The 27297-nt window shown below is 44.1% G+C and overlaps 2 protein-coding genes and 12 non-coding genes across 16 annotated transcripts in view; all 14 read left to right on the forward strand.

Moving 5' to 3' along the window:
- LOC121908344 (kinesin-associated protein 3-like) overlaps nucleotides 1–27297 on the forward strand; it is a 65275-nt gene that overhangs the window by 15266 nt on the left and 22712 nt on the right. The gene's annotated exons all lie outside the window — the stretch shown is intronic.
- The window catches only part of pdca (phosducin a), a 39641-nt gene that overhangs the window by 4135 nt on the left and 8209 nt on the right, over nucleotides 1–27297 (forward strand). The window lies entirely within an intron of this gene.
- On the forward strand, nucleotides 3764–3837 carry trnan-guu. The gene has a single exon. It is a non-coding gene; the product is annotated as a tRNA-Asn (tRNA).
- trnag-gcc lies at nucleotides 8368–8438 on the forward strand. Its single transcript has one exon. It is a non-coding gene; the product is annotated as a tRNA-Gly (tRNA).
- Nucleotides 8865–8936, forward strand: trnad-guc. The gene has a single exon. It is a non-coding gene; the product is annotated as a tRNA-Asp (tRNA).
- trnad-guc lies at nucleotides 9512–9583 on the forward strand. Its single transcript has one exon. It is a non-coding gene; the product is annotated as a tRNA-Asp (tRNA).
- trnag-gcc lies at nucleotides 11371–11441 on the forward strand. The gene has a single exon. It is a non-coding gene; the product is annotated as a tRNA-Gly (tRNA).
- Nucleotides 11554–11625, forward strand: trnad-guc. Its single transcript has one exon. It is a non-coding gene; the product is annotated as a tRNA-Asp (tRNA).
- trnag-gcc lies at nucleotides 11848–11918 on the forward strand. The gene has a single exon. It is a non-coding gene; the product is annotated as a tRNA-Gly (tRNA).
- trnad-guc lies at nucleotides 13252–13323 on the forward strand. Its single transcript has one exon. It is a non-coding gene; the product is annotated as a tRNA-Asp (tRNA).
- trnag-gcc lies at nucleotides 15111–15181 on the forward strand. Its single transcript has one exon. It is a non-coding gene; the product is annotated as a tRNA-Gly (tRNA).
- On the forward strand, nucleotides 16446–16516 carry trnag-gcc. The gene has a single exon. It is a non-coding gene; the product is annotated as a tRNA-Gly (tRNA).
- On the forward strand, nucleotides 17172–17242 carry trnag-gcc. The gene has a single exon. It is a non-coding gene; the product is annotated as a tRNA-Gly (tRNA).
- trnag-gcc lies at nucleotides 17772–17842 on the forward strand. The gene has a single exon. It is a non-coding gene; the product is annotated as a tRNA-Gly (tRNA).

Below are 27297 nucleotides of genomic sequence, written 5' to 3' on the forward strand. Positions count from 1 at the left end.
ATATTGGAATGGAAAGGAATTTGAGGCAAAGTTGTTTCTCCCAGTGAAAATATACAATGTAGATGAGTAACACTGAAACACCAGGGAAGGATGATGTCACCAGGCTTGGACTGTGACTTTACCTTTATTTTAGGTTAATTTGTTTGATATCCAAAAAAAATAGTATATTGCTGGCTTTGAGTAGTGTATGAAAAAAAAACATTTATCCCATAGAAACTTAGCAGTTGTCTTTGTGGCGCAACTTGAGTCAGGATCGTTTGTTGAAACTCCAATCTCATCATCAACCATGGTATTCACTGTTCAATGTGAGAATGGATGTAGGCCAATCACCCTGCAGGATAACATTGGACATCACCAATTATGGCGCTTCTTTCCATTGTGTGACTGGAGTACGTACTGCTTTCATCTGTCAGTAGCACAAGACAACTCATCAAAGTAAGTTCACATTCAATACTTACAATTTTACTATAATTATTAACTAGTTACATAGCTACTTAGCTAGTGACATTAATGTAAAGTACCTCCAAGGAATAATGGAGTTTATTATCTCATCTGAAGTTTAGGTAAGAATGACAGCTTTTAATGGTTGTCCCTGTCATTACTGTATCTGAATGCAAAAAAACATGTTATCAGTGGAGTTTGCGTAACTAACAGTATTATGCTACTGTACACTTAAGTATGCACTTGTTCAGTACACCATGTTTATGCTGTGATATATAGTTGTAACCATTGTTATTGTTATTATTTCCATGTTATCTTTAGATGAGCACTAAACCTAAGAGCCACAAGGCCATGTGTGATGGAGAGTGGATGGTGGGGGCTTTGACAAGCTCTGTGGTTTGTCCTTCTGGAGGAGGCAATAGACCAGCCCGTAACCTCTCTCAGAAGGTAAAGTACAGCAAAATATGATAAGAGATAAGATTAGCCTTTATTGTCTCCCTTAGGAGAAATTTGTCTTGAGCATTCAAGAGAACAATATATCTACATACACGTACAATCAAACCACAGTTAATATGCAGTATCACACATAGATCCATATACACCAGAACATACACACCAAAATATTGCACAGATGCTCCACACCGAGATATTGCACAGCCCCCCAATAAGAGCCATGACGTTTCACCCCATCCCCCCACACACCCCCACACACGCTTAATTTTTTATTGTTCAGTAGTGTGATTGATAGTGGAACTAGACAGATAGATAGATATAGATAGATATAACTTTATTGATCCCCGAAGGGAAATTCAAATTGTCAAGAGCTCATCAAAAGAACACTCTTATTGCTGTGGGGATGAAGGATCTCCTGAAACGCTCCGTTCTGCAGCACAATGAGAGGAGCTGACTGCTACAGCTACTCCTCTGTCGCTCCAGGAGGCTGTGGAGAGGGTGTCTGCTATTGTCCGTTATAGCTTTCAGTTTGTTCAGCGTGCCTCTTTCCACTGCAGATCTTAGCGGGTCCAATCTCCTGCCCAGCACTGAGCCCGCTTTTTTGACCAGCTTGTCTAATTGCTTGGTGTTCTTGTCTGTAAGGCTGTCTACCCAGCACACTGCGGAAAAAAAGAGTGAACATGGTCATCATTTCCACATACACATTAAAGGACCTCAGTGTCCACAGGAAGAACAGGCGGCTCTGCCCCTTCCTGTAGAGGGCGTCGGTGTTAGAGGACCAGTCCAGCTTGTCGTCCACAAGGACCCCTAGATATTTGTAGGTGTGTACCACTTCAATGTCCACCCCACAGATTTTCACTGGCTCCAGAGCGGGCTTAGACTTGCAGAAATCCACGATCATTCAAGTATAAGTGGGAAACACATTCACCCATCGCATGAAAGGTCTTCAGTTCAAAAGCAGATGTAAATAGCTTTCTGTGATAAATCCAAACTTTAAAAAAAAAAAAATCCAGTCCCCAGGCATGCTGGCTACATGATTTCAGCTTTCACACATATGTACATCTCGTGAGCGCATGAGGGTATCTGTCTCTGTGGCGCAATCGGTTAGCGCGTTCGGCTGTTAACCGAAAGGTTGGTGGTTCGAGCCCACCCAGGGACGGGTAATGTTTTTCTGAGAGAACATGGAGTTTAATATTTGTATTCTGTCATTTGTAATTAGTATATGAATCCTTGCCAGTCATGAATTATTAGTAGTCAAATCTTTGGCCATATTATGTGGAACAGTGTTTTCTGTATACCGGGAGGAATGACAATGATGAGGGTTTGACTCTAACTGATACTGCTTACCAGTTTGGTATGTAATCAACACAGCTTATCAGTTCCCATTGATTACTGTGATGTCGTCTTTTGTAACCAAACTTAACACCCTTTTATTGTCTCTGCTATACCCTGTACTCTGGAGTTGCACTGTGTGTGGGGGGGTGGGAGGCTAGAGCTGTAACACGCCCTTGTGCAAACACAGCCTGACAGAGAGAGAGAGAGAGGAAAGGAGCGAAAAAACAAAAACAGTGAGGCCAGAAGGACTGCAATACTCTGGTTGCAAGGATACTGGATGGTATGGCTGTACGATTAATCAAAATACAATGACAATCTAGATTCAGACCTCTATGCAGTCTCATTTTTTTGTACCACAATCCTGGCTTCACTGCATCAAAACAAACACTCCTAATTTCTCCCTAAACAGCATCATCAAATGACAACTGTACGAGAAAAACCTTGGACAGGAAGAGGGGGCAGTAAATGATATAATGATACAAATGATACATATGACGGACTTAAACAGTTACCTGAAACGTGAGAAAAAGGCCAGAAAAATTTAAATAAAAAATCCCCATTGTCTGACCACTCAAACACCCAGCAGAGCTATAAAAAAGACTATGGAGGCTGTGATTTATTACCTAACATAAGTCAATGGAATGGAAAGAAATGGATCTGTTCCTCACTGCAAAATAAGGGATTAATGCTTTGCTAAACAAATGCAACTCAGTGTCTTCCCACAACTGTTTTTCATGTTGTGTTACCTGCTCTAACTTTACACTAACTTAACTTTTCAAGCAGTAGTAGTAGTAGTCGAGGTAAAAATGTAAAAAAGAAATGCATCATTTTGAGGCCACAACAGATTTATGCTCAAGCTGAACAATGGAATCATACATGAGCCTCACAGTTTTAGCAGTAATGACTTTATTATGAACAGTCTGAGTCTACAGATAGTGTTTTCCTTGTACTATACTGCACTGCACAGTGGTTTATGATACTCTGAGACAGGATTTACAACTCTGGACTGTTATCACAGCAGCAATTGTTTTGTTTTGTTGTGCCGATCACCAGGTAAACAGTAGTAATATGGCACTCACATTACTATGCAGTGCCTTACTGGATGACATCATGTTGGGGGCTGACAAAAGTTGAGCCAGGATGTTGGGCTCTGCCAGGGTTGTGCCTTAGTCAGCAACTTTTGATTTTCATGAAAAGAATCTGGACATTGTCCAGTATGTTTACCACAGGACTGCATCTCTGCTTTTTGTAGATAATGTGGTTCTGCTGGCTTCATCAATCTGTGATTTTCACTGTGCCCTGGTGCATGTGGGTGGGAGGTTGAGAGTCAGCACGTCCTTGTCAGAGTCCATGGTACCCTGCTGTAAAATGATAAATAGTTCCCTTCAGGTTGGGAGACAGTGACAATGTTAAAATATCTTAGGGTTTTGCTTATAAATGAGGGTAAGATAGAGAATGAGACTGACAGAAAGATTGATGTGGCATAAGCAGTAATATAGGCACATGTTTTTCTTGTGAGCAAGCTGCGGTATCTGTCTCTGTGGCGCAATCGGTTAGCGCGTTCGGCTGTTAACCGAAAGGTTGGTGGTTCGAGCCCACCCAGGGACGGTTGTATGTTTTTCAGAGAGAACATGGAGTGTAAATAAATCCTTGCCAGTCATGAATTGTCAGTAATAAGAGCCAAAGTTATGGCCATACGTGGGGCAATGTTTCCAGTATGCTCGGAATATGCTTTCAAGTGTCGTACATTACATGAACAGTGTTGCTAGGCAAATAACAACAAAATGGGCACCATCGTGTTTCTTTTTTTTTTTATCTGTATTTTATTGTTAGGAATTGGGAAAAGTACCAACAGCAAAAGTAACTAGCTAACACATTAAGATGTGAGATTGACAGGGAGCTTGATTGTAAGCCGTAAAGCAGGAACTGTAATGGATCCCATTATCCTGGAACCCTGCAGGGTTTCCCATACATTCATTTATTTGTGGCAACATGCCACAATATCAACATTGACACATATTGATTTTTTAAATTTTTTTTATTTTACTATTTAAAATGGGTAAAGTCTTACTTCATAGTAGACCTGCGTACAGCACATTGATTCACTCAGCCCCATTGCCGCTCACTCTCTCGACCGCACCTTAACGTGGCTACAATACTTGTATAAAACATTTAGTTTAGAAAATATATTAAAATACTTTTTTTTTTTTTTTTTTTAAATTGCCACTGTTTAGGCCATGTGGTGGGGTCAACTTGCAATACACTGGTGGAAACCCTACAAAGTATCTCTGATAAGTCTATGTTCCTAACACAACACTGTCAAAATACAGCTGGGTTGTCAAGGTTAGCTGTACTGCGTGTAGTGGAGCACCTTATATACAGTATTACTGAATAAATAATTTAAGAAAGCAACCCCACCCCCCCTCCATCAGCTACCGCCACAGATAGAATCTAATTCTGTGGGCAACACTGCCCTGTACAATAAAACATTGCATGAGGATCATCCCATGCGATGTCATCTCATCATCTTTACCATACTTATTCTTCATTAAATTAAATATTCTACACACATTTTCACTGTGGCTGTTACAGATGGGGCTTTAACAAAAGTAAGACAGGGAAGGTTGAAAACCCATAGTATGGACAGAATGGAACGCTGGTCCTGACTGTTGAGCATTCACACGTACCTTCTCAGCCTTACTGACAGACTGCCTGCTGTGACCCAAGTGAACCACAATCAAAATGAAAATCAGCTGGTAAGTACAGCTTCTAACAAATTTTACATGCACAATTAAATGCACACTTGTATGGTAAATTTCTTGTTTACCATGCCATTTGAGCAAGGCTAAGCTGTAGATAGCTATTAGCATTGCTATTATTATGCACATGTGCTATTTGTTGTTCTACAGTTCTCAGGCTCAGTTTTAGAGCCAAGTTCCTTGTATAATGTGGCTTAAAGGTTCATAAAGTCCACATTAGACTCAAGCTGGAAAAGAATTTAAAGTAATAATCTTGAAGATATTGATTTAAATAAATGTTAAGATTGGTTCAATGGCTCACTGATGAAAGCCATATGTGTGTGTGTGTGTATATATATATGTATATATATGTATATATATATATATATATGTATGTATATATATATATATATATATATATATATATATATATATATGTGTGTGTGTGTGTGTATATATATGTATATGTGTATGTGTGTGTGTATATATATATATACATATATATATATATATAGTTATATTACAGTACTAATAACTAGGTGTCAGTGGCGACATTCCCACCATGCATTCAAATCCCAAGCAGTGCAGTGGAGCTAGCACAACAGACTCGCTTTTCAGCTCATCTTTTTTTCCCACCTGCATTCCATGAAGACCTGCTCTACTCTGCCTCAGACTGGCTAGTACTCATTGCCTTCATTGGTTAGGTTGGTTAGGTTAAGGCATGAGGAATGACATGGTTAGGGTAAAAAAAATATCAGGGTCACAGCCAATCAGAGGCAGAGTAATGGCATGTCTTCCCAAATAACGCCTTCAACTCACTTGTGTGTGAAGTGGCATACTGTTTTTTCTCGTGTCTCCTAGCATGATGTCACTCAGGTGACACTGTTTGGATCTCTGGGATTGAGGTTGAGTGAGGTCCAAAAATACACCTGCAATTACCGTTTATCACTATAGGTGCCACAAAGGAGAATGAAACGGAGATCTTCGAGATTGTTACTTTAATCAACTCCAGTATGTAAAATACAATTGACTGATGTGTTACAGTACTGTTGTCTTATTCTCATTGTATACTTTCTCAATTACTAGATTAAAAAAAACAGTGTAAATATCTTAATGTTAATCAGGTAATACTCCTGTTACTGCCAGCAGGAATGTTTTTCAAATCATTTGATTTTTCATTTCCAGGCCATGTAGTTATTGTGTGCACCAGTAACTACCAGGTGGCAACAAGAGCCGGGAGACACCCATGTAAACACTGCTGGAATCCCACTCTTATAATCACTGTGTTCACATGCACTGGAGTAACCAGGTTACAATTGGCTTTCTCCAGTAAGTTGATTTTGATAAGTTGAATTTCTGGAGAATGCCAATGTCTCTGCCGTGTATATGTGTAACCTGTTTTCTAATCTGCTTTTTGTATGTGTCAGGAGAAGATCCTAGGTAACATGCGAAGCCCAAGTTGTTACCTGAAGAAACAGAATTAAGATTATCAATATGCTGAGCAGCAGCAGAGCAACGAACAAAAGCTACCATTATTGGAGCAATGATGAGACACTACAGATGGTTGGAACCCCGATAAAGTCCCTGATCATTGACACCATGCCTCTACAGAACATGTAAGCAAATTTCTTAGTAAGGAATTGATGGAGTGTACTTATCTGCTCTAAGGTAAGCTGCAATTGTTATCATGTTGGGTTTACCAGTTTACTACATATTGTAGTGTCTGAGTGTTACTTCCAAGGCAAAGGAGGGCATCGTTAATTTACTAGGTTTCATTATTTGGTTAGGTTGCAGGTTATGTAGTACTTATCCATTGTGTTCTATGTTTAATTGCTATTGCTTGTGCATGCAGCCCGTGCAACAAGTATTAATACTGTACCTCCTAATTCAGGAAGCATCCTTTGTGATTTTACCCTGCAACTGGGCAGGGTGGCTGTTTGTCAGCATTCACATGATTAATTTCTTAAGACTATTAGTTTACTTACTCAAATGAAATCCCTTAATTGATTACAATGTCTTTGTACAATATTGATTGATGTGCAGGATTAAAGGTCAATTTATGGTCGATCAGAACTGGTTCTTACAACATGTCGGCCAACAACATTGAAAATCCAAAGTGTTTTTGTCGTTTTGAACGGCCAGGCATGAAAAGCTTACTGTGACAGAGAGGAGAGGGGGGCGGGAGAGACGTTCAGATGCGGGGATAATAGCGAATATTATCAGACACACTCTCCTGGAAGGCAAGCATAGTGTTGTACTCGATTGTTCACCTATAAAGTTACAAAAATTGTCGTGTCATGAATGAAAAAGGAGAGCTAGAGAGAAGTTCAAACCCTGGTTCCTTTCTCACAGCTGGCCAATGAGTTTGTGAAGTGGATGTTAATATCAGCTTGTCAGTAACCCCTTTTATACAGAAATCCAGCAATAGAGATCCGGAATCAGGGGCGTGACATGTAACACAACAGTGTCAGCGTCTAGTGTTGACTGTCCCGCTACGCCGGCTATAACTTTTACACAGACGTTGATCCGGCTATGCAACTACCTTCGCTTCCAGCTTAATGATGGAACAACAATGCCCCCCCTTTCCGTGTTTGTAACTTTTATACAGAACGTCAAGGTGGAATAAAGGTGCAACATTCTAGCCTTTAACAGGCTGTGTAAAAAGGGGCAAGTGATGGAAGGTTACAGACATGGCCCTACACAACCCCCCCAGTCTGCTATTGGAAAGGTGTGGGGGGAGGGGGTTTGGACCATCCAACAGGCACGTACCACTGCATGTAATTTGCAGGGACTGGGCAATTTACTAGGATGGTGCACTGATGGCCTATAAAATATGAACAAAAGGACACATTGTAATGCTAATGATGTGTTCGTCCATTACAATAATGTGGACTCAAAGTACCAGGTTGTCTCTTGCCTTTCACAAGCCTGAAACTTTAGGGTCTGTTAAGTGTGAGCACATAATTTACATACTCAATTCTGGGAGACTTTTTAGTCTTAAATCGGTGTGGCTTGGGCCAAGGTGCTATTTGAAGGCTCCATTCACAAAAGACTGCCTGTCGCACCTCTATTGTTGGAGCCTGTGTGTGTGAATGGGGGGTGAGAGAGACAAGAGACAATACTTCTCAAATACTTTTTCTTATTGTCCAAATAAACAAATGAATTGCATAGATTACATTAGCTGTCATTTAGTAAGTTTCTATTTCAGTAGCATTTTACAAACTTAAGGTCAATATGCATCACACTTGCCACAGTAAATTTAAATTAACTGTACCAGGTAGTGTCTAATAAAAGCCATAGGGTAATCTCTGTCAGTCTTGAATATGATTCTGCATGTGTCTGCGGCAATCTCATTTTTGTTCTTCTATTTAAAGGCTATATCAACTCTGGTGGCCCGTAGGCATTGGTGGTTCAGTGGTAGAATTCTCGCCTGCCACGCGGGAGGCCCGGGTTCGATTCCCGGCCAATGCATGAGATCTTTTTGACAGATGGATCATTGGCTCCTAAGCTTTATTTTAAATCAAGCTTAGGAGCTTTACTTTAAAAATGTTTGCTCCCTTCATGGTGTTTGTTGTCAACCACACACTTAGATAGGAAGCATAGATTCAATATTTATTTTAGGTGGCTCTGTGTGTTGGCTATGTTGTACTGTTAGATTGAGCTTGGTTTTGGCCAACACAGTATTTCTCATTTCAACCTGTCCTTCGTTGCCAACATCACCTTTGTTGTCCTGATAGAGGAGTATATCTAGAACATGAACCTGAGAGGGATCAGTGTACTAGCTACTTGCAGTGTTACACAACACCGACCTCTTTATTAAGTGTCACACCGTGAAGTCTGAAGTCTTGCTTCTTTTGGGTCATTCATAAAGACTGCCTGTGACGTCAAAATAGCCACTCCTCGTTAGTATAGTGGTGAGTATCCCCGCCTGTCACGCGGGAGACCGGGGTTCGATTCCCCGACGGGGAGATAATCCTTTTTCCTCCCAACCTGGTTTGTTGAACACACAGATACATGGGCTTCTGATTAGACTTTTAAAGAGGTTTAGCAGTTACAGCCATCTTGCCTAAAATAAAATTTGCCCAAAGCGGACTTAAGAAGTGAAATGATCATGCTTCATTGAACTTTTGGAATGACCCTTGAAGGAATGCCTTCCTGGAGTTATTGTAGGAAATGATGAGTCTTCAATTTTGTGGGTCTGTAAGCATTGGTTGTTCAGTGGTTGGATTTTTGCTGGCCATGCGGGAGGCCTGTGTTTGATTCCCAGCCAATGCATCTACCAAGGCTGACAGATGTATCACTGGTTCCTAAACTTTATTGTAAAATTATGGCACCCCTTCATAGTGTTTCTTGTTAACCACACCCACCACTCAACAACACACACACTGTATATCTACAGTATGAACCTGAGGGGAATCAGTGCTTTAGCTACTATCAATGTTAAGCAGTACTGACCCCATTATGAAATCTCAGACCATGAAGTCTGAAGTCATGCTTCATTTGGCCCTTTCATAAAGACTGCTGGCAATTTGAAATGCAGCCAGTCCTCGTTAGTATAGTGGTGAGTATCCCCGCCTGTCACGCGGGAGACCGGGGTTCGATTCCCCGACGGGGAGGTTCTTTTTTTTTTTTTTTTTCCTTTGTGAGAGTAACTGTTTTCTGTGTGCACAGCTGCACTCAAGACTAAGAGCCTCTAGTCTGTTTCTTTGTTATGTGGAGCCAAATTTTTGGTCTTTTATTCTTTCAGTAAAAGTACGTAATTGAAAACATGACATGAAAGCCATATTTTTTGGTGTTTGTGGACTTTCACAAGCACATGCCAATTCTTGGCAGTTCACAGCCTGAGAAACTTCCCAAAGAGAATTCCTGTGTGGGAGCTGTGTTACCATGGAGAATACTTAACACCTGAGAGGTGTGTACTGCAGTTCTTGGCTACAGAAAAACCTGGTTTGCAATTAAATTGTCAGTAATGTGGAAACACCTAATCTGTGGTAAATTAACAATACATTTTGTGACGACACAGTGATAAACAGACCGATGTCCTGCTTTTCTCACTCACTTTTTGGCAAGTGCAGACTGTGAGACTTTCTAGACAAAAACCATTATATTAGTAATGCAATAGGAGTGAAAGGCGTTTCATGGGGAATTAAAGGAGATGGAGTGACATAGTAAGACACATCAAAATGTATGTGTAAAATGTTCACAAGCCACAGCAACTGAGAAAGAAAGCAACAGTTCTGAGTAGATAAAGTGGTGCATTGATAGAAGTACCAACTAACTGACAGGAAACTAACTAGTTCATACATATGGACTCAAAAGCTGGGACAGTGATAGGCTACTATTCATTGTGAAAGAGACCTAACATTGCAGCCAGGTGCCACCCACTAAGCTAGAGAGATTCAAAATGTGCCCAGCTACATGGTGCAGGATCGGCATAGTTGCCGGGTTTCAGATGGTGTAGTCCTTTGTAGTCCTTTGTGAAAATCACTACTAGTGATTTTCACTATTCACACATGAAGCTACATTCAGGAACATCTCCACCTTGTGCCTTTTCACACGTCATGGAAATGTTGGATTAAATGGGGCAAGGAACAGTCCAGCAGATGGTGGTAATGCAACACTGCCAACCACCATAAAACTCAGCAGAAGAAGAAGATGGGGCAAGGAGTGAGAGGAGCTCTCTTATTTCTGAATCTGTCCAGTTTTCAGCCATTCTTGAGAAAAGGTGCTTGTTTGCAAACAAATAACTTGTATTGCTTGTTAGTTATCGAATCACCTGCAAAGACATTGGCAAGGCAAGGCAACAAGTCGCAGATTCAAATACGTCATCTTGTGATTGGTTCGTTTGCTTCACATGAAAGCGTCTTTCATCAGATGGACATATTATCAGACACACTCTCCTGGAAGGCAAGCATAGTGTTGTACTCGATTGTTCACCTATAAAGTTACAAAAATTGTCGTGTGAAAAAGGAGAGCTAGAGAGAAGTTCAAACCCTGGTTCCTTTCTCACAGCTGGCCAATGAGTTTGTGAAGTGGATGTTAATATCAGCTTGTCATTAACCCCTTTTATACAGAAATCCAGCAATAGAGATCCGGAATCAGGGGCATGACAGCCCTTTACATGCTTGTCCCTGCAATGTTACTTTCATTCATAACACAGCCATACCAGCATTTTTGCGGAAATTTTACCAGGTCTTGACGTGGGAAATTGGCAGTACAGATTTCCCTGAATATCTATCTGTTCTCCCATTCACACATGACCCCATGCAGGAAATGTTCCTGAACATTTCAGGGATAGACTGCATGTGTGAAAGGGGCTATGATATTTCCCAAGTAGCTATAAGGAGTCCAATGCGGAAAGTGCTGACATTGCAGTAAAGGTAAAAAAAAAATTAGTAAGTGAGCATTGGTGGTTCAGTGGTAGAATTCTCGCCTGCCACGCGGGAGGCCCGGGTTCGATTCCCGGCCAATGCAACAACATTTTTACTTTTCCTCAGACTTTGAAGAGAGCTGACATGTGGCATTTCTTAGTTATCTCACCACTATATCACATTCATAAGTAGTGATGGTTGTCATGGGAAACCACTCCTCGTTAGTATAGTGGTGAGTATCCCCGCCTGTCACGCGGGAGACCGGGGTTCGATTCCCCGACGGGGAGAAATGCTGTTTTCCTCCCATCCTGGTTTGTTAAACACACAGATACATAGGCTTCTGACTTGACTTTTAAAGAGGTTTAGCTCTTACAGCCATCTCGCCTAAAACAAAATCTCCCCAAAGCGTCCTTGAAGTTAAACGGTCATGCTTCATTGACCTGTTTGAATGCTTATAATGTGGAATATTTGTAGGAAATGATGAGTCTTCGAAATTCAGGCACTTGTAAGCATTGGTGGTTCAGTGGTAGAATTCTCGCCTGCCACGCGGGAGGCCCGGGTTCGATTCCCGGCCAATGCAACAACCCTTTTGACAGATAGATCTTTGGCTTTATTGTAAAATTGTGACACCCCTTCATAGGCCCTGTTAACACCTGGCATTAACATGCGTCTCCACGTGCGTCTTGAGTGACCACTTGTGATCGGATCTCACTTCCCCGCTCTATATGCAAAATAAACATTGACGTCATTTCTGTTTTCAAAGATCAAATTCGTTCGTTATTAACCGGCGAGAGAACCGGGCGTCCGAGAGAGAGAGAGTTATATGCAGCCATCTCCCCACAGCTGTGTGTCTCCATTGAGAGAAGCCGTGCGCATTTACGCATGAGACACAGCAGCATAACTTCATTGATTATCTAAATCTCTGACACGCAGACAGGATCGGTCACGATCTAATGTTAATAATACTCTGTTTTCTTCTACACATCCAGTAGGTCAGCTGTTACACACACACAGTCCAGGTTGATACTGAGTAAAGCAGTCATCCTCCTGATAGATCCAGAGCTCATTATGTTGAGCAGCGCAGCAAAACTAAAAACTGTTGCTATCAACTTGACAGGAAAGAAGAAACTGTCCAGCAACGTTTGGCTTCTGAAAAATTTTTTTTAGACAGACAGGCGAAAAACAAGTAGGTTTCTGGTTTTGGTTTAATTACTATTCTAATTGTGGATTTGAAGAGGGAAACCGGTTAGGGTAACGGGACAAACAGGAAAAAACAGGAGGCGGATTATGTTTTTTAATTCTCATGAAAAACAAATTAATTTGTTTATCCTGTTATCAAACAAGTTGAACAGCTTTGGACCAGGAGGCAGCAATGCAAGTCCCTGCCAAGTCTGCTGGAAAATAGAGGATGTCAGTTGAGTAGGTGGTCCTTCATTGTGGTCCAGGATGCATTGCGTTTACATTGCTAAGTGAATGTGGCCACATGCAGGCCAGACCACCTCCAAATGTGGTCTGAGTGATCGGATCTCAATCCGTCCTCAATGCATCTTGGGTGCGTTTACGCCTGTATTTAGAGCTGTCCACTTGTGATCGGATCACTCGAGACGGATGTTAATACCAGGTGTAAACAAGGCCATAGTGTTTCTTGTTAACCCCACCTGCCACTCAACAACACGCACACTAACTGCTCCTGTTTGGTCTCAGAGTGTGATGGAAGCTGAGATTCAATATTGCTTTCAGGTGGCTCTGTGTATTGGCTACAGTTGTATGCAAGAGTTTGGGCATTTTGGAGATTTTTTAATTGAATTGACCGTGAAGTCTGAAGTCTTGCTTCTTTTGAGAGATTTCAGACAGTAGTCATGTTCATGGCACTCACATTCATAAAGACTGCTGGCAATGCAAAAATCAGCCATTCCTCGTTAGTATAGTGGTGAGTATCCCCGCCTGTCACGCGGGAGACCGGGGTTCGATTCCCCGACGGGGAGGTTCTTTTTCTCACAATGATTTGTACAGGCTTTTTTCACAGCAAAGACATAAGTAAATGAGGTTGTTCGTTCATCTTAGCTTTAATCAAATTAGTATATAAGTTTAATTTCTGCGGAAGTTAGATTTGAAACTAAAAATTTTCTTGTAACTAAAAAATGTGTTGAATTAAATTCCATCATAAAACATTCACAAAGCAGATTGTTTTGGAATATTTTAAAACTGGTGTAGTAAACTTACTAGCAGTGTTCCTCTTCCCTGTCCTTTGCCCTGTCCTCCCTCAAACAAGCAGTGTGTATTGTGAGACTCAGCTAGTGTCTGCACTGGAGTCCAGAGAGGAAGCTTTGTTTTTAAAAGTATCTGTGTGTTCAGCTCTCAGTACTTTTGTAACTTCTAAATTCATTATTGTGGATTGAAGTTTAGTTTTGCAACTTCTAAATGTCTCTGTGAGAGTAACTGTTTTCTGTGGGTACAACTCTGACTCTGAGCTTCAATAGTTTTGCATAAGATCAGAGACAATGGATGTCTACAAACTACTTTTCACGCTTTGTCTTTTGGATTATGTTGAGTTTCCACAAGGCTGTATGAGTTGTGGTGATTGCTTTGTTTTTGAAACAGTTGTGTTGCTGATATTACAGTAGGTTTGTCTCAATTTTATCTAAACTAGGGTATTAGGATATTAATATTAATTGCTCCTGATGGTTGCTAGCACAACCATAGCTATGAGGGGTTCAGTGTCTTGCCTGAGGACACTTAGCCATGCGGACAGGAGGGGTTAGTTGACAATCCACTCTACCTTCTGACCACAGCTGCCCTAAACATTTTGTTACAATTTTCAAATATGTTTGATTTTCTTGTAGCTGAAAACTGGATGCACATGTAGTAGGCACCTTGAAGACAAGTTGCAGGGGAACAAGTTGCAATGAGAGTGCAGGGGAAAGGGAGGCAGCGGACAGACACATACACACAGCACATAATCACTAATTATATTATATCACTGGGAATAAAAGGAGGTGAAGTGACATAGTAAGACACATCAAAATGTATTTGCAAAATGTTCATAAGCCACAGCAACTGAAAAAGAAAGCAACAGTTCTGAGTAGATAAAGTGGTGCATTGATATGATGTTTTAATTGAATATTGAGGTAAATGCAGTAACAAAATATCAAAAAAGTGCAGTTGCAGCCTGTAGTACTAACAGCTGATAGTGACTGATTTCTGTGTTCTTCATTCTTTTTAAACTTCACTCCATAGTTTGACGTCAGATATTTCCATTGAAGTATTATTGAGTTTATATAGTGACTTTGCTGTTGTAACATTACTGTTGCTATTATAGATAGAATACTAACTTGTTGGATTCTTTGCATTTTAGTGTTTATATGAGTTGCAAGTTCTGTTTTATCTTCTCAATAAGATCATCAAACAAATGCAGATTGATTGATTGCGAGGTGTTCATGGTCCAGGATCAGCATAGTTCCCAGGTTCCAGGTCCTTTTTCCACACATCAGGTCTTAATTCTCTGATTTAAAAGTTAATCTACTGTGTTAGCAAATGTGATGTACTGCAAGACTAACAAAACAAAAACACAGAAAAGCAAAGAGGGGTTTTGTGCCCTGATCAATCAGTTGCAGCCAGTTGTAGTATTAGCTGTTAAACCCATCACCCCAAACTGTCTGTATTCCTCCAGCTGCCTTAAAACAAAAGTCATAATGCTTCCCGAGCAGCTATATGGAGTCCAATGCAGAAAGTGCTGACATTGCACTAAAGGTAAAAAAAGTCTATAAAGTAAGCATTGGTGGTTCAGTGGTAGAATTCTCGCCTGCCACGCGGGAGGCCCGGGTTCGATTCCCGGCCAATGCAACAACACTTTTTCTTTTCCCAAGGCTTTGAGGAGAGCTGACATGTAGCATTTCTAAGTTATTTCACCACTATATCACATCCATAAGTAGTGATGGTTGTCCTGGGATACCACTCCTCGTTAGCATAGTGATGAGTATCCCCACCGTCATGGGGGCTCAGTAGCATATAGGTGGAACACTGTGACATCCAATGAAATTGCAGCATTACTGTTAAGTAACTTGGAAAAATAGTCTTAAAAACCAACATGAAAAAGAATCATGATAAGATTGTGGAATGTGATACTGCCTTTCAAATATGTTTGATATTCTTGTAGCTGAAAACTAGATGCACATGTAGTCGGCACCTTGAAGACAAGTTGCAGGGGAACAAGTTGCAGTGAGCGCAGGGGAAAGGGAGGCAGCGGACAGACACATACACACAGCGCATAATCATTAATTATATTATATCACTGGGAATAAAAGGAGGTGAAGTGACATAATAAGACACATCAAAATGTATTTGCAAAATGTTCATAAGCCACAGCAACTGAAAAAGAAAGCAACAGTTCTGAGTAGATAAAGTGGTGCATTGATATGATGTTTTAATTGAATATTGAGGTAAATGCAGTAACAAAATATCAAAAAAGTGCAGTTGCAGCCTGTAGTACTAACAGCTGATAGTGACTGATTTCTGTGTTCTTCATTCTTTTTAAACTTCACTCCATAGTTTGACGTCAGATATTTCCATTGAAGTATTATTGAGTTTATATAGTGACTTTGCTGTTGTAACATTACTGTTGCTATTATAGATAGAATACTAACTTGTTGGATTCTTTGCATTTTAGTGTTTATATGAGTTGCAAGTTCTGTTTTATCTTCTCAATAAGATCATCAAACAAATGCAGATTGATTGATTGCGAGGTGTTCATGGTGCAGGATCAGCGTAGTTCCCAGGTTTCAGATGGTGTAGTCCTTTTTCCACACATGAGGTCTTAATTCTCTGATTTATAAATTAATCTACTGTGTTAGCAAATGTGATGTACTGCAAGACTAACAAAACAAAAACAGAAAAGCAAAGAGGGTTTTTGTGCTCTGATCAATCAGTTGCAGCCAGTTGTAGCATTAGCTGTTAAACCCATCACCCCAAACTGTCTGTATTCCTCCAGCTGCCTTAAAACAAAAGTCCTCTTGCAAAGGCAAGTCATAATGCTTCCCGAGCAGCTATATGGAGTCCAATGCAGAAAGTGCTGACATTGCACTAAAGGTAAAAAAAGTCTATTAAGTAAGCATTGGTGGTTCAGTGGTAGAATTCTCGCCTGCCACGCGGGAGGCCCGGGTTCGATTCCCGGCCAATGCAACAACACTTTTTCTTTTCCCAAGGCTTTGAGGAGAGCTGACATGCAGCATTTCTAAGTTATTTCACCACTATATCACATCCATAAGTAGTGATGGTTGTCATGGGAAACCAGTCCTCGCTAGTATAGTGGTGAGTATCCCCACTGTCATGCACGGGCCAGTAGCATATCGGTGGAACACTGTGACATCCAATGAAATTGCAGCATTACTGTTAAGTAACTTGGAAAAATAGTCTTAAAAACCAACATGAAAAAGAATCATGATAAGATTGTGGAATGTGATACTGCCTTTCAAATATGTTTGATATTCTTGTAGCTGAAAACTGGATGCACATGTAGTTGGCACCTTGAAGACAAGTTGCATGTTTTCCACACATCAGGTCTTAATTCTCTGATTTAGAAGTTAATCTACTGTGTTAGCAAATGTGAGGTACTGCAAGACAGAAAACAGAAAAGCGAAGAGGGATTTTGTGCCCTGATCAATCAGTTGCAGCCAGTTGTAGCATTAGCTGTTTAACCCATCACCCCAAACTCCACTGTCTGTATTCCTCCAGCTGCCTTAAAACAAAAGTCATAATGCTTCCCGAGCAGCTATATGGAGTCCAATGCAGAAAGTGCTGACATCGCACTTAAGGTAAAAAAAAGTCTATTAAGTAAGCATTGGTGGTTCAGTGGTAGAATTCTCGCCTGCCACGCGGGAGGCCCGGGTTCGATTCCCGGCCAATGCAACAACACTTTTTCTTTTCCCAAGGCTTTGAGGAGAGCTGACATGTAGCATTTCTATTTCACCACTATATCACATCCATAAGTAGTGATGGTTGTCCTGGGATACCACTCCTCGTTAGCATAGTGGTGAGTATCCCCACTGTCATGGGGGCTCAGTAGCATATAGGTGGAACACTGTGACATCCAATGAAATTGCAGCATTACTGTTAAGTAACTTGGAAAAATAGACAAGTTGCATGTTTTCCACACATCAGGCCTTAATTCTCTGATTTAGAAGGTAATCTACTGTGTTAGCAAATGTGAGGTACTGCAAGACAGAAAACAGAAAAGCGAAGAGGGATTTTGTGCCCTGATCAATCAGTTGCAGCCAGTTGTAGCATTAGCTGTTTAACCCATCACCCCAAACTCCACTGTCTGTATTCCTCCAGCTGCCTTAAAACAAAAGTCATAATGCTTCCCGAGCAGCTATATGGAGTCCAATGCAGAAAGTGCTGACATCGCACTTAAGGTAAAAAAAAGTCTATTAAGTAAGCATTGGTGGTTCAGTGGTAGAATTCTCGCCTGCCACGCGGGAGGCCCGGGTTCGATTCCCGGCCAATGCAACAACACTTTTTCTTTTCCCAAGGCTTTGAGGAGAGCTGACATGTAGCATTTCTATTTCACCACTATATCACATCCATAAGTAGTGATGGTTGTCCTGGGATACCACTCCTCGTTAGCATAGTGGTGAGTATCCCCACTGTCATGGGGGCTCAGTAGCATATAGGTGGAACACTGTGACATCCAATGAAATTGCAGCATTACTGTTAAGTAACTTGTAAAAATAGGGAGCAATTGGTGGAGGTGGAGTGGGGGACAGAGGAGGACAGGTGCCTGCTGTCCTCCGCAGGCTGGGATCTCTTACATTGGACTTAATGTATTTCATTTTTTTTCATGCTAATCTGTGATTGGCCATGACACGTAAAGTGACACTCCAAGGGAGGCTGTCCTCCCTTACCACTCAACAACCATAATGCAATATTGACATGGAGTTGGTCCAATGATAGTTTCCAGAATTCATCTTCAATTCTCTCCACTGTAAAGCAGAGTAGCAGCAGTAGATAGCTCCTTGCGTTAGCCAATGCAACAGCTGGGTTGTTGTAGCAGCCTGAAGGACTCTTTATACATCCATGGAAGGACTGTTAAGGACTGTTGTTAAGCTAACGGGAGAAATTATCTGGACTGGGCAGCGCAGCAGCAGCAGGATGCTGCTGGGGAGGCTGGAGAGAGAAACAACCAGGAGAGATAGCTCGTTTGTCATTGTTGCTAATGATATCAGACTGGTTAACCAGCAGCCACAAAGTTCTTTTAACTAACATACAAGATGACCAACAGCTTCAGATGGATGTTATAACATGAATACTTCATCTCCATGAAAGAAAGAAGAAGACGTCAGATAACGTGAGTCAGAAACAGCTTCTCTCTCTCTGTCTCTTTGGTCGCTAATTTCATCTCTGATGGTTAAATGTCTCTGTGTGGCTTTTTTGTGTTTTTTATCTCCTTAACAAGAATGCAGCAGAGATCATATAATGTGTTGTGGGTAACGTTAATTTGCTTGTTGAAGTCACAGTGAGCTGTCTGGACTCACTCATTCGTTTTTAATTGAGTGGTTGTTCAGTCACCTGTTAATGATGTGTGATTAGTGAATGAGTGCAGGAGGTCTGGCTGCTTGCTTCTGACAGTTTCTTTAGTTCGTTTTTAAGCCGAGCCGTATATTGAGTAATAAGCTTAAAGTAACTAGAATAACAAGCGTTAACTAGTGGTGTAACAGATTGTAGTTGATCCATGTTCCATACTGATCGCCCCCCACGGTTCGGCAGGCATATGAACTGCGGATTAATTGCAAAATGTAATGTCTTATTTAAGACAAAGTAAACAAACTGCTGTAAGTACAAGTCACAGGCAGACAGCTTGTCGTTAACAGGGATTTTGAAGAGCAACGATCAAACCAGCATCTAACGGGTCCGATGTGACATTTGAGCTATGTTTACCTGCTTTTTAATGTGCTGCAGCTGAGCAGCTAATTAGCATCTAGCTGCTAACTGACATTAGCGGTGAATGTTTGTTATCATCAAGTTTTGATGATGTGGACAGAGGCTGTTTCATTCACTGTATAAAAGAGGAAGGTTTCATGCCTCATATTGCAATAACTGAGCATTGAATATTTTATATATTTTATTTTATCTTACTTAAACATTGGACATCTTAAATGTTGTTTTCATTTAAGACCATTTAAGACCAAATTCCTTGCTGTTTCTAGCTGTAAGTGCGTTAGAGATAAATAGAACACAAAGTTTTATTTGTCTCCCCCCTTTTTTTTCGCTGATCCGAATAATGATCTGATCCGTGACTCAAATCCGTGATACGATCCGAACCGTGAGTTTTGTGTTCATGTTAACACTCCTAGTGTTAACATGTCAGCTTTGTAGACTATATTTTGTATATCGTACATATAGATAAGAGTGTGTAAGTCATGTATTTGATACATGCATTAATACTTTCTGATGTGAACCTACACTTTTAGATCTGTGAATGTTTTTAGTGTTCAGTCTTTCTAGTATTCAGCACTGATCTGAACCTCTATCACATTATAAGCTTTGTGCTACTTTATATATTTCTGTATACCAAGAAAATATATAGGAAACACGTGTAAATCATGTGATATGTTGTCTGTTTTTGATGAGAACATAAATTTGTGGTCACAATAGAACAATACTATAAATTTGAATTTCACTTTGTTGGTAAAATGACACATTTGATCCACTCCATGGCTAAAATGAGCTCTTCTTTGTTTAGAGACAATATGTATAAAGAAGCAGCCTTTTCACTACTCAAGCAAATTGTTTTATTGGCATATAAAATTGCCCCCCACCCCTCGGATTTCATCAGGTGGGACAATGATATAGTTTGATGCGGTTTGTTGTTAGATTCCATGTTGGTTTTCCTCCTGTCCTCCCCAATTTTTTGAGTCACCTGCCGCCACTGATTTAGACACACTGTTGCCCTGTTGTTGGCTCTATTTTCTCATCTTCTTCCTCCTCTGCCTTCTCTCCCAGACAGTCCTCCTGAGTGTTTTGATGTTCCAGCGGCTGAGGACTGTTGCACTGATGTTCTCCAGAAAATATTCACATTTGAGAAGCTGGAATTAGAGAATTTAGTTTAATTTAAACTGTTAGATTAATTTGATAGTTGAAAACTATCGAATGCATAATTGTTGCAGCTCTAATATATTAGAAAGTTAAAAAGGTGCAGGTTGTGCTGGTCCTTCGACAGAGGAAAACTAACTTCTGGGGCTTTGAGAAAAGTTCAGCACAAATAATTGAAATGAGTGAGCCACCAGAGAGTCTAGCAAAAGTGAACAGGTTCATTCTATATACAGAAAGTAATATAAAGTAGAGCATTTTATCATTTTGGCACATAAATAAAGCAATCTCATAAAATACTAAATAGAAAATGGAATACTTTTTAATATGGATAAAATGAGCAAAAGATATTTATACGCATGATGAAACACTCTATCTCTCCCTGTCTCTCATTTTCCCTTTTCAACTTCCCATCTCCGTTTTTCCATCTCATAAAACTGATATTCCTGGAAGTCTTTCCAGGTCATCTGATCCTGGATCCTGGAAGATCCCTGATCTTTGTACAGTGAAAAGACTTTCGCTAGGCAGTAAATTTATTTCCCCACCACTCCAGGGAAGCCAGTGAGTATGAGGACTGTTTGGGCCCTGCTTCACTTCCATCTTTCAGAATCAACACTTTCAATCTGTGTGCTACGATTCTGCCCTTCTCTTTTCTGCTGTCTTCTCTCCTCCATCTTCTTCTTTGTGGCATCTAGTTCCCGCTGAAAGAACTCTGTCTCTGTTAAGTCTTTGAAGGACATTTTTGGGTTGGTCAGATCTTCAGCACCATAAGTTTTAAACACCTTATCAGAGCAGTAGAAGTATCTGATGGGACCTTGCTGGTAGAAGAAGTGGATGGAGGAACCATCATTCTCATACGTCAACTTAGGCTGACCACAGGAAAGAAAAGTTTTTGTCTATGATTTATTTTGTTCTGGCTGTTACTGCAGCTGCCTCTCCATGATGCTTTTAACAATTTTCTCAATCATTAGAGGTGTGGCCAGAGTCTGAGCAAGTGGAGGTGGGTTTACTACTGCAACAGGCATGGTAACAACTGTTACACTGGTAGTTTGACTCTCCACTGTAAGAGAGTGCCAGAGTTGCTGCCTCTCTTGGAGCTTTTCTGGGTCCATGTTTAAAGAGGAGCTGGAATTCATTTTTACATATTGTGCAACATGTAATTTGGTTGTTGGGTGGAGCATGCTGTTTGGGTCTGTACAGGAGTGGTGAACGAGAGCAGCACAGTCGTGGCCCTTATGCCCATGGTGTTTGTTGGCCTTTTTCATTGTGTCTGGCCAGCGGTTGTGGTCCAACACAAAGACCGGTCTTCACAGGTCCAGTGCAAGCATTAGTTGGTGAGGACAGCTGGGGCAGAGGTGGCGGGTATGTGGTTTGTATTGTAACGGGTATAGGATGGACCCAATAGCAGCACAAATGACACTGGTATAAACTTAGTAGTCTTTATTTCACACGATGCCAAGGCAATATAAGCACAGTCGGAGAAACACAGTTCTAAGGAGTATGACTCCATTGGAAATTGAACCCCGATCTTCCACTCCCACAGCAGACAAAGACCAGGGAACAGGCAGGCAGAACTCAGAGTCAGGGACAGAAGGCTGGTGGGTTTACCGGGGCAGAGACGAGGAGCGATGGTCGAAGACAAGCTGATCAGAAACCAGGAAGGCAGTCCAGTGAAGCAAGCAAGACGACTTAGCATAGTAGTGTAGACAATCTGACAAGGAGGGAGTGGGCTGAGGCAGCTTATATACAGGCTTGATTGCAGATGATGAGCAGGTGGGAGCGCCAGGTGAAGGTGGTTGAACTAATGAGGGGTGTGGCAGAGCAGAGAGTGAGACTGAATGATTGGATAATTCCCACAGCAACAGGTGAGGGGGAGAGCAGACTCTGACAGAACCCTCCCCTCAAGGGATGGCTCCCGACATCCCTAAAAAGGCACTATAAACAGGGCAGGAGATGGGCCTACAACTCCTGGGAGTCGGACCAGTCCATTTCCTCAGCCGGGTGGGTGGAGGGGGTCTGGTGGAGGGATTCTCCATCATCTGTAGCTTCCCCCAAGGAACGGTCCCCCAGAGGCCGGTCTGGTGGAGGCAAAGTGTGGGCTCCCCGACGGGCAGGCATCTTAGCTGGCTGGTCAGGATGACACCGATGAAAATCAGCAATGAGGTTGGAGTCGATGATGAAACGAGCAGGAACCCAGGATCTCTCTTCTGGGCCATACCCCTCCCAGTCCACCAAGTACTGAAGGCCTCTCCCCCGCCGGCGGGAGCGCATCAGGCGGTGCACCGTGTAGACCGGACCCCCGTCAACAATGCGTGGAGGAGGTGGTGGCGGTGCTGCAGGGACCAAGGGACTGTCATGGACCGGCTTCACCTTGGAGACATGGAAGGTTGGATGGACGCGCATAGAGCGCGGGAGCTTCAACCGTACTGCAACAGGGTTGATGACTTTCTGTATAGTGAAGGGTCCAATGTGTTTAGGTGCCATCTTCCTGGATTCCACGCGGAGGGGCAGGTCTCGGGTGGAGAGCCACACTCGCTGACCCGCTTGGTAAGTAGGTGCAGGGGTGCGGCGGCGGTTGGCAGCGGCAGTGTAGCGGTCTACAGACCGAAGGAGGATGGAACGGGCCCGGAGCCAGGTTCTGCGGCAGCGGCGGATGAAGGCTTGGACAGACGGGCAGGAAACCTCCTTCTCCTGGGTGGGGAACAACGGTGGTTGATAGCCGTATGCACATTGGAAAGGAGAGAGGCCGGTGGCAGAGCAGATGAGGGAGTTGTGGGCATATTCTACCCACAACAGCTGTGAGGACCAGGAGGAGGGGTTCTGGGAGGCCATGCACCGCAGGGCCGTTTCCAACTCCTGGTTCATGCGCTCCGTTTGCCCATTGGTCTGAGGGTGGAAGCCGGAGGACAGACTGGCGGTGGCACCCAGGAGACTGCAGAACTCTCTCCAAAAAACAGAGGCAAATTGAGGCCCACGATCTGACACCACATCGACAGGGAGGCCATGAAGACGGAATATGTGGAGCAGGACCAACTGAGCAGTTCTCTTGGCTGAAGGGAGCTTGGGCAGAGGCACGAAGTGGGCCATCTTACTGAAGCGGTCCACAATGGTCAGGATGACGGTGTGGCCTTCAGAAGAGGGAAGGCCTGTCACAAAGTCCATGGAGATGTGGGACCACGGGCGGTGGGGAACAGGAAGAGGCTGCAGAAGTCCTGCTGGGGCCCGGCGGGAGGTCTTGTGTTGATTACAGACCGGGCAGGCTTTGACGAAGTCCTGGGTGTCCTCTTTCAAGCTGGGCCACCAGAAGCGCTGGAGGAGGGCGTGCTGTGTCCGTCGAGCACCAGGGTGGCAGGAGAGCTTGGAGGAGTGGGCCCACTGCAGCACCTCTGACCTCAAGGCTGGAGGGACGAACAAGCAGTTTGGCGGGCAGGAGCTGGGACCAGGCTGTCCCTCAGCCGCTGCTCTCACCCTCTCCTCGATGTCCCAGGTCACCGCGGCGATAAGACAGGACCCAGGGAGGATGGGCTCTGGCCTCTTTCCAGATTCCTCCGCTCTCTGGAACTGCCGGGACAGGGCGTCGGGCTTGGCATTACGAGACCCAGGGCGGTAGGAGAGGGTAAAGTTGAACTGGGCAAAGAACAGGCACCAACGGGCTTGGCGGGAATTCAGTCTTTTAGCCGATCGGATGTACTCCAAGTTCTTGTGGTCAGTCCAGACCAGAAAAGGCTCTTTGGTACCCTCCAACCAATGCCGCCACTCTTCAAGAGCCATCTTCACCGCCAGCAGCTCCCTGTTGCCAATATCATAATTCCTCTCGGCAGGCGACAAACGCCGAGAGAAGAAGGCACATGGGTGGAGCTTCTGGTCAGTGGCAGAGCGCTGGGACAGGACAGCCCCTATCCCCACATCAGAGGCATCCACCTCCACAATGAACTGGCGATCAGGGTCGGGCATCTGAAGGATGGGTGCTGAGGTGAACCGTGTCTTGAGAGTTTGGAAGGCTTTGTCAGTGGAAGGTGACCACTGAAAAGGCACCTTGGAGGAGGTCAGGGCGGTGAGAGGAGCTGCCACGGAGCTGTAATTGCGAATGAAGCGGCGGTAGAAATTGGCAAAACCCAGGAAGCACTGAAGCTGTTTGCGGGACTCAGGAACAGGCCAGGAGGTGACGGCAGAGACTTTAGCTGGGTCCATCTGTAAACTGTCTTTTGCAACTATGTACCCCAGGAAGGACACTGAGGAGGCATGGAACTCACACTTCTCAGCTTTAACAAACAGGGAGTTCTCAAGAAGGCGCTGGAGGACGGCTTGGACATGGTGAATGTGTTCATCTCTGGACTGGGAGAAGATGAGAATGTCATCCAGGTAGACAAAGACGAACCGGTTGAGCATGTCTCGAAGAACGTCATTTACCAGGGCCTGGAAGACGGCGGGGGCATTGGTGAGGCCGAATGGCATGACGAGGTACTCGTAGTGCCCTGTCGGGGTGTTGAAGGCCGTCTTCCACTCGTCTCCCTCTCTGATGCGGACAAGGTGATAGGCATTGCGCAGGTCGAGCTTGGTGAAAATGGTGGCCCCCTGGAGCAGCTCGAAGGCGGAGGAGATGAGTGGCAGCGGGTACCTGTTCTTGATAGTAATGTCATTTAGCCCTCGGTAGTCAATGCAGGGTCTCAGGGTCTTGTCCTTCTTCTCCACGAAGAAAAAACCCGCCCCGGCAGTAGAGGAAGAAGGACGGATGAGACCCGCAGCCAGAGAGTCATTGATATAAGTCTCCATGGCTTTTCTCTCAGGCTCAGACAGGGAGTACAGGCGCCCCTTGGGGGGTGAAGTCCCAGGCAAGAGGTCAATAACACAGTCGTAGGGACGGTGCGGAGGCAGAGATGTGGCTTTGGCTTTACTGAAGACTAGGCAGAAGTCGTGGTACTCCGGCGGCACCCTGGAGAGATCGGGCGAGGAGCTGGGGCTGTGGGAGTGAAGTGGCAGGGAGGCTTGCTGCAGGCACCTGAGATGACAGGAGGGGCTCCACCCTTGAATGGCCCCCGTGACCCAGTCGATGTGAGGGTTGTGAAGACGGAGCCAAGGATACCCCAGGATGAGAGGCAGACGGAGTGAGCTCAGGATGTGAAACTGGATTGTTTCGTGGTGGTTGCCAGAGAGCAGCAGATGGACAGGGGAGGTTTGATGTGTGACGTTGCCCAAGATGTGTCCATCTAGGGCTCTAGCGGGAACCGGTTGTGGCAAAGGAACCCGCCCGAGCCCCAACTGAAGGGCCAGCTCCTCGTCAATAATGCAGGCATCAGCCCCAGAGTCAATGAAGGTAGCCATGGTGTGGGGACCGTCCGGAAGGAGGAGCCGGGCCTGGAGCAGAGCTCTTTGGGGACGGGGAGACACTAGGGAAGTTGGGCTCACCAGGATCTCCCCCATTACTGATGAGCCCTGGCTTTTCTTTGCTGGACATCTGGAGATGAAGTGCCCTGCTGCTCCACAGTAAAGGCAGAGGTTGGCCTTACGGCGATGCTCCTTCTCCTCTGGGGTGAGGGAGGTGCGTCCCAGCTACATAGGCTCAGGATCCCCTGTCTGCAGAGCTGAAGAGGAGGCAGAGTTGGCTGCGACGGCACCCCCATGGGAGCGGGACGGCAGAGGGCGATGGCCTCCCCCTTGACGCTTCTCTCGTCGCCGGGCCTGGATGCAGAGGTCGATGCGGGTGGCCAACTCAACCACCCCATCCAACGTGGTGGGCAGGTCATGGGAAACCAGTTCATCCTTGATGTAGTCGGCCAACCCGTTGAGGAATGCGTCGCAGAGGGCCGAGTTGTTCCACTTGCTTCGGCTGGCTCTGGTGCGAAAGTCTATGGAATAGTCTGCCACTGTTCTCTCGCCCTGTTTCAGTCCAATCAGACCTCCGATTGCCTCAGGACCACAGGTATCCAAGCCAAACACTTTGCGAAGCTCTGTGGCAAACAGGTCAAAGGAAGCACAGGCTGGTGACTGTCTCTCCCACTCGGCTGTCCCCCATAACCGAGCTCTACCCGTCAGATGGTTGATGACGAATGCAACCCTCGCTCCCTCAGTGGCAAAGGTGCGGGGCTGCAGAGCAAACAGGAGAGAGCAGTTGGTGAGGAAAGGGCCACAGGTCTCTCGGTCACCCTCGTAGCGCTCCGGGATTCCCACCCGGGGCTCAGGGGCATCCATGGGTGGCAAAGGGGCTGGAGCAAGTGCAGGAGCGGTAGCAGGCGGAGCAGGAGGAGAAGCAGCCCCAGAGGCTTGAGGGGCTTGGATTAGCAGGGCTGTTAACTGCTGCAGCTGTCCAGCTAACATTGTAAGCGCCTGCTCGTGGGCTGCTGCTGCCTGTTTGGTTTCAGCCACAGCTGTTGTCATCATGGCCTCATGCTGTTGAAGGACGCCTTCAATCCTTTCAAGGCGACTCAGCGGTGAGGGTTCGTGTGCTGGATCCATAATTGGTCAGATTGTACTGTAACGGGTATAGGATGGACCCAATAGCAGCACAAATGACACTGGTATAAACTTAGTAGTCTTTATTTCACACGATGCCAAGGCAATATAAGCACGGTCGGAGAAACACAGTTCTAAGGAGTATGACTCCACTGGAAATTGAACCCCGATCTTCCACTCCCACAGCAGACAAAGACCAGGGAACAGGCAGGCAGAACTCAGAGTCAGGGACAGAAGGCTGGTGGGTTTACCGGGGCAGAGACGAGGAGCGATGGTCGAAGACAAGCTGATCAGAAACCAGGAAGGCAGTCCAGTGAAGCAAGCAAGACGACTTAGCATAGTAGTGTAGACAATCTGACAAGGAGGGAGTGGGCTGAGGCAGCTTATATACAGGCTTGATTGCAGATGATGAGCAGGTGGGAGCG

Source organism: Thunnus maccoyii, chromosome 12 (genome assembly GCF_910596095.1).
Source record: "Thunnus maccoyii chromosome 12, fThuMac1.1, whole genome shotgun sequence".
In the NCBI taxonomy this organism is placed as follows: Eukaryota; Metazoa; Chordata; class Actinopteri; order Scombriformes; family Scombridae; genus Thunnus; species Thunnus maccoyii.